Below are 8,029 nucleotides of genomic sequence, written 5' to 3' on the forward strand. Positions count from 1 at the left end.
TGTCTCTCTTCGCCCACTCAGACTACTACAGTGAACAGCTCATTGAAACTAACCTCACCCAACCTCTGAGTGTTCTCAGAGATTGAGATGACTTGGTCTCATGTGTTCACAGATGTTTCAGATAGTTTGTCCTCTGTGATCTCTGTGATTGAACTGATGTAAACAGTTGAATTCAACTCTGAATTTCTTTTTCTTCTGTGACCTGACTCATGTGTAAGTCTGCTGCTTTGAGACTGCTCTTTGCTGTGTTGTGTTCACTGTCTGCAGTGTGTTATTATATAACTGACTACAGTCTCATCACTTATTGAAGTATGATATTTACCTGATTTCTTCATTTCTTTCCATTCTTTTCTTATAATTGTGAAAAGATCAGAATAAGTGAGATCATCTGATTCATAAGCATCTATGATTTCTCTTACTTTGTGAGGCTTTTCAATTGTAAGTCTCTTCTTTTTCAACACTGATGATAGTGCTGTGAATAATCATAATCTGCTTGAGTCTTGTATCTTTGCTTTCACAAGTTGTGAATCATTGATTAAGTTGTGTAAGATCTGTTCCTCTGATTCTTTCAATGCATACATTCTCAGAGAATGTGATTTGAGTATCTTATATGACTCAAACCATCTAGGTTGAAACTTCTCAGAACTCTCATTGTGTATGAGAACTCATGTTCTCATCTTGAGACTCAATTCCTTAACAAGTGAGTCTCATATTCTTTTTGATTGAATTGCTCAGTTCAGGAGTAACTTGTTAGCTTTTGCACATGTGTGGCTGATCTCTTTCAATCTTGGTTCTGTGTCTGTGACTGTTGTGTCCACAACTGCTGTTCCTGCTGTGTCTGCAACTGTTGTTCCTACTGCATCTGCAACTGCTTCCTCCCTCACCTTTTCTGAAGCATTCTCCAGGATGCGCGGATGCAATCCATACAACAGGTAGAATGATGAATGCTTGAAGACTGCATGCTGTTGAATCTGCATGGTCAACAGCACCTGCCTGAGATATTCATCTCATAGTCTCATAGGCTTGCTCACTAGATATTTTGTCAGCATGTTGCCCAAGATTTCATTCAAGCATTCCATCTTTCTGTTTGTCCGCGGATGATATGATGTTGTTCTATGATGTCTTGTCTGTAACTGGCCCATGAAATGTCTCACTGCTTCTCTCACAAGGTTTGCACTGTTATCAGTTAGAATCTCGCGCGGCATTCCATAGTTGACATAGATCTCATTGTGTAGGAACTTCACTATCATCTTCTCTGTCACCTCTGGAACTGCTTTTGCGACTGGCCAGCCAGTAGTGTAATCAATAGCAGTGATTATCCATTGATTTTCATTTGGTGTTCGCAGCAATATGTCTATGAGATCCATCCCTCATTGTTTGAACAGTTGTATTGTACATTCCATCTGGTGTTGCACTTCCTCACATTTCAATCCTTTCTTAGATTCTTTCATGACCTGGCAATTCGGGCACTTGTGAGTGTACACCTGGATGTCCTCAGCCATGCTTGGCCAGTATGCTCTTGATTCAAGTACACTCATAAGTTCAGAGCTTTCTAAGTGACTGAATTCCTTGTGCATATGAGTCATCAAGTTGTGTCTAAATGAAGGTTCTAGATAGAGAGCTTCTGTGTATTCTAGATCGCGGTAAAGCACAATGTTGTTTTTCAATTTTCTCAGCTTGAAGTTCAGAAGCATCTCTTCTACTATTTTTATGAGATGCTTGTCATCTGACATCTTGTCATTCTTTAAGCAAGAGATCATAGTGTTCACTCATTCTGATTCCTTGCATTCTCTCAGCATGTTTAACATGAATGTCTCTTGTGTCTGATTTACAGAACTCTCACTCATGAAATTAAGTCTGTGACTGATTGTGTCTGACATCACTGTGTCTGATCCCTTTCAGTATTTGATATGAAGATTGTATACTTGAAACTCTGAGATTCAATATGCTAAATATTTGAAAGATTTTATTATTAATTATAGATAGATGAGGCTTTCATGATCTGTGATCACTGTTGTTGTATGCTTGTTATCAATATATCTATTTCACAATGCCAGTGTGTGCTTGATTGCTAGCAATTTCTTTTCATGCACTGAGTAATTGAGCTCAGCATCTGATAGTTTTCTACCATCATATGTCACTGAGTGCAGCTTGTCATTCTTGCTCATCTGTAGAAGAGCGTCTTCAATAGCTCATTCAGATGTGTTCATCTCAATGTAGAAAGGTTTATCATGATCTGATTGAATAAGCACTGAGAATGTTGTTACATGTTTTCTCAGTGTGAGAAAAGCCTCTTTGCACATGACATTTCAGATAATTGAATGAAACTTCTTCTTTTGCAGATTTGCATCTGTTTCTCTTAAGAGATCTGAGAGTGATGCAGATATTCATGTGAAATCCTTAATAAATCTGTAGTAGTATAAGATCAACTCAAGAAACTGTTGTACATGATGTATGTTTCTCAGCTGTGGTCAATTTGCTATGACATTCAATTTCTCTGAGATGAGATGTATACAGTCATCACTCACTACATGTCTCATGAACTTCAACTCTTTCATTTCAAACACACACTTGATTGATTTGATGTAGAGCTTATACTCTGCCAGAGTTATAAGCACTTCATTGAGATGCTTCAGATATTCATCATATGAGTTTGAAAAGACTAGAATGTCATTGAGATATATAAGACATGAGATTCTATTCTGTTTATAAAGAATTGTATTCATCATCATTTGAAAGATGATGAGTGCATTTGTCAGACTGAATGACATTGCTAGGAATTTGAACTTCTCTCATTATGTATTAAATATGATTCACAGGACTGACAGTTTGTCTACATGAATCTGCCAGTATTCTGAGAGAAGATTAATCTTTGATAGATATCAGATGTTTCTGATTGTATTCAACTGTTGTTGAATTCATGACAGTGAATATTCATTCTTGATTGTTAGCTTGTTAAGTGCTTGATAATCAATACACATCTGTCACTCTTCATCTGCCTTTTTCATGAATAGAACTGGAAAGTCCCACGCGCTTGATGAGAGTTGTATGAGACTATGTTCTAGAAGGTCTGTGATCTGATGCTTCTGTTCTTCAAGATGTGTTTGTGACAGGAGATATGCATTCTGATTGACTGGTTTTGTGTCCTCTATGTCAATCTCATGTACAAATCCTCGTTCCAGCAGTAATTCCAGTGAAAGATCTGTTTGAAAGATCTTTTCATACTTCTTCAGAAGCTTCTTCATACACTTATCCTCCTGCATATCTTTTATCTTGGTTTCCTCTGCTTCCAGGTCCTGTATGACATACAGAATGCTTTCAGATGAGGTCTTGTGAATTGTTCTCTTTGCTTATTGATGTGTAAGCAGATTTAATCCTTCTATATCAGAGGTGTGAAATGTTCTTCTCATATCAGTTAGTAGAATTGTATGAATCATTTTCTTTCTATCAGTCAACTGCATATGACATGTATGCCATTGAATCTGTGAATTGAACCTTTGAAATCAATTGAGTCTGAGAATGAGATTGTATTCCATGTTCTGCAGCTCTCACGCTCAAATATAGCAAGATCATTCTCTGAAGTGCAAGAGAACTCTTACTTTTGCAGGTGATATCAAATATTAGTTATCAGATAATCTTATGCATCAGGGATTCTTCACTCAGCAGACTTCTTTCAATCTTCAGATTATATGATCATCAATATATTGTGTTGAAGCTTCTGTATCTGCTAACACTTTTGCAGCCATCTCTCAATTCTTACTCAAGTGCCTCTTATACATTAACATTTCAGGCCTCAAGGCATTGAGATGAGTATTCACTTCATTCTCACCTGCACCTCAGTCAGAAGCCTGCTTCTTCTTTGCATTCACAGAATTCAGAGAGTCATCTAATGCAGGCATCTCTTTCACTTTGAAGACTTTTCATAGAATATCAGTGAGTGTCTCTGAGCTCACTGATCCTGCTAGTTTTTTAACTGTGTACACTGAGTGCAATCTTTTGCATCATGATTTTGATGTCTGCAGTTGAAACAAGCTTGATGCTCATGATATCAAGGTTTCCACCCAGGGGATCTCTTTTTCAGAGGATTCAGTGCTTTAGCAATGACATTCAGATCTAGATTCATCACATCTGAGTGTGTGACTTGTGTTGTAGAAGTCTGATTATCTGTTCTCTGCTGAGATATACTTGATTGCAGTATTTTCTGTCACAATTGACTCACTTGTTCCTGTATGATGAGAATGTTGTATACTTTCTCCACTGTGCCTGACTGTGAGGTTAAGCATTTTCATTCTGCTCTCAACTCAGATGTAAGATCATGAATGAAGATCTGTAAACAGAAAGATGTTAAAAGCTCTTCATTCAACATGAAATAGTGTAAACTGAAGTGTGTGAAGTACAATGTAAGATCACTTACTTATCTACACTCAGTGAAGTGTTCATAACACTTGTCTCATACATTCACTTTCTCAAAGTTGTGTAAGATTCACTTGAAAAACTCATTTCATGTTTGTGAGAATGAATATCACTCTGAGTCTGTGAGATTCATCTTTTCATCAGTCATTCATAATGACTTTGCTTTTTCATGTAGAAATGTGGCAGATCTTAAGACTTGTTGAAATTCTGTTGACTACCTGTCTGTGAGTTTATGTTTAATCTGATAATATAATCATATCTGACTTAGCCAGCTGATTGCAGCATCATTTTTTCAGTCACTATTGAAGCTTGATGACTCTGGCAGATCTTCTGACTTGATGTATTTCATACTCAGATTCTCATCCTGCACAGCAGTCTCTGATGATGTGTACACTTCTGAAGAGGTTGTAAACAATTGTGATGAGATCTTCAGGTTCAGTGTAGTCACCTATCTGTGTAAACATTCAATCTTCTGCTGCAGACCTAAGATCTGGTTTTCTCTATTCTTATTGATGATGGTGATTGCATCAGCAAAGCTCTTCATAGTGAATGCTTAGTCTGCAGTGAATGTCAATTGTTATTTGATCTTCATCTCAGTCTGTCACTGTGTATGCAAGGCCTTGATCTCATTTAGAATCCTTGTATATGTACAGAGCTTCAATTCTGATTCAGTGATCTCAGCCACTTTTCTTACTGCTTTGAGTAAACCCTCTGAGAGGTTCTGCATATCTTTCAGTTCAGATAGCAGAGAAGGATGTTGTTTGTATTGACTAGAGAAGATATTCATTTCAGTGATTTCTCATTGATTATATGATGTCTATCATTATCACTGTATTGTTATATTACTATATCACTGTATCATTATATTGCTATATTGTTATATCACTATATCACTCTGTTATCATTGTACAACTCTGGTGGTGGTCACCCTCTCTTTTATCCTTCTTTTGAGTAGGGAGTGGACTCCTTTGAATCTGGTTCACTGCTCTCATTTTCTTTCTCACATCTCATCTGTTCATGTCTCATACATGACATTCATCTGGGTGTGGAGTTTTCCCCTAACAAGTGAAGCAGCATCAATCAGATGCTCTTCTGCTCACCACTCTTTGTATGCTATCTTTTGAGACATTCTAGAACCACACTGGCATGATAACTATGAATCACTTTGTAGATGGAATTATCACACCCTGGAGGAGCCTGCGCTCCTCACTGGTTTTTAGACATGCTATCAGATGTGATTCAAAGGTTGCTTAAGCCAGTGTACGATTACAGGCGTACGCCGGCTTCTTATATTGTAATCTCATACGCTAAATTAATTAGCGTACGCTATGGCCCCTTTACACACGTACGCTAGTAGTTCGGAAGCGGCCGCGTTATTATCCGACGGTCGTACGTTCTTCCGAACCACACTCACTGAATAATTGAATAACTTCTGATAATAAATTAGAGATAATAAGTTAGTTATCTGACATGTCTGAACTGATTGAAAGACTTAATTCACTGACTACATATGTAGTTTCAGACATTTTAAACAGAATAATAACTGCTGTCTGTATTGCATCTCTCTGTTTAAGCAGACAGAAGTTACAAAGCTGTCTATATCTACTGCAGAGATGACAGTGATTCTCATAAGTATTCTTACAATGAGTAAGTTGTCAATTCAGTGTATAATAGAAGAAGAAAGACTGCTGATACTTATAGCAGAGTGCTACATCTGTGAAGACTCTCATTATATTAATCACTATCTTAAAAAAGAGAAGAACAGTAATTATCTAATAAATTAAGTTGAACTGAAGAGTACTGAGAAAGATGATGATAAGCTGCTGAATCTAGATCTCAGTCTAGATTCTGACAGTGAGTTGAAAAAATAATCAGTGAGATAAGTACTGAGAAGCTTATCTTATCTACAGATATTCTCTCAGATAATTATCAAAACATCTTTAATACTGATATATATGTAATTGCAGTGTATGATATCTCTATAAGTGATTGAGAATATGTTAATAAACTACAGTATTTGTCTTACATCTTTCTCATCATTTCTATCATTATGTCACAAGATGATCTCTCTATTTATATGAATACAGATATGAATATATCACTTATTAATATAATAATAGCAAATCTATTCTTCTCTTATTATTAACTAATCTCTATACTGCATGATTAATATGTAAGCATTCAAGAAGTTGGCTTAAAAGCTGATGAATTAAATCTATTCATAATAACAGATCTTATCTTAAGAGTGAATAATAATTCTCTTTTCATTATTGAAGATGAATTTCACTTAGTGTGATATCTCAGATATAATATAATCATAGCTAATAATGTATTATTATTGATGAAAGCAACTATCAATATTTATAATGAGCTTGTTACATTTCATGAAAGATATTTTATAAACATCAAGATTATCAGAGATGCTATTTACATGAGTAGACATCTATTAAACTCACAGTCATCTCAGTAGTGAAAGAAGATTGTCATTTATACTATTAATACTGATATTATTCATCATTCTGACTGAAAAGATTCTCTGTTTTCTACCTTGTACATTGAATTATATTTAACAGATATGAAAGATCAGAATAATTCACTTCAAATTCTCACAGCAGACACTCTTACTGAGTGAATTCAAGTGAATGTATAAGATCACTGAGTGACAGAAGACTGAGCAGTTATTCAAGTGATCATTGACTGATATCATAAACTATTTAGCTTCATTCTAGACTTATTTTCAGATAATATTAAGATATCACTGTGATTTATTAATGAGAGCAACTTTTTCAGCCTGAAACAAAGACTCTATTCTCTATCTTGAAGAGATTACAAAGCTGCTGATCAGATTCTGAACCTGCTTCTGTAAGATAGAAGAATTGAATATATTCTTCTTGAAAACAGAAATCTTATTACTTCATTCATCTTTGTGATCTGACTTAGAAGAAAGTTGAGAGTGATGATTAATTTATGAAAAGTAAACACACACTTACTTCTCAATGTATACTCTCTACTGATATAATAAGATATGTTGTAATCACTCAGCAGTTCTATGATATTCTTATTTATAAATATTCATCAAGACTTCTTTCAATAAGTGATTGAATAGAGTGATTATTTTAAAATCATGTTTATAATTCTGTACTAAGATCTTGAACATTTTACAGTTATTATAATAAGATTAATAATCTTATCTGAGTTCTTTCAACAGTGTATAAAGAAGATTCTAGTGAAATTTCTATGATAATTTATATTAGTCTATGTAGATAATATCATCATCTTCTCTTACTCACTGAATAAATATCTTCATCATATGCAGCAAGTCTTCACAGCTCTCAAGATATCTGAGATAATAATATCATTAACTAAATATCATTTTATGTATCTCTCAGTGTGTTTGCTGAATTATCATGTCAGCTGACTAGATATATCTACTCAAGAAGAGAAAGTAGCTATTATTACTAATCTAGTCTTCTCTATAATACTCAGAGAACTAGAAGAAATCATCAGTCTCTTCAATTATTATTATGATTTTATCAGTTTTTATACAGATCAGATGAAAGCATTAGAGACTCTCAAGATCAAGTTACTGTATAACAGTTCAAAAACAGGCCAGAAA

The sequence above is a fragment of the Blastomyces dermatitidis genome (genome assembly GCF_000003525.1).
Source record: "Blastomyces dermatitidis ER-3 genomic scaffold supercont1.2, whole genome shotgun sequence".
Taxonomy (NCBI): domain Eukaryota; kingdom Fungi; phylum Ascomycota; class Eurotiomycetes; order Onygenales; family Ajellomycetaceae; genus Blastomyces; species Blastomyces dermatitidis.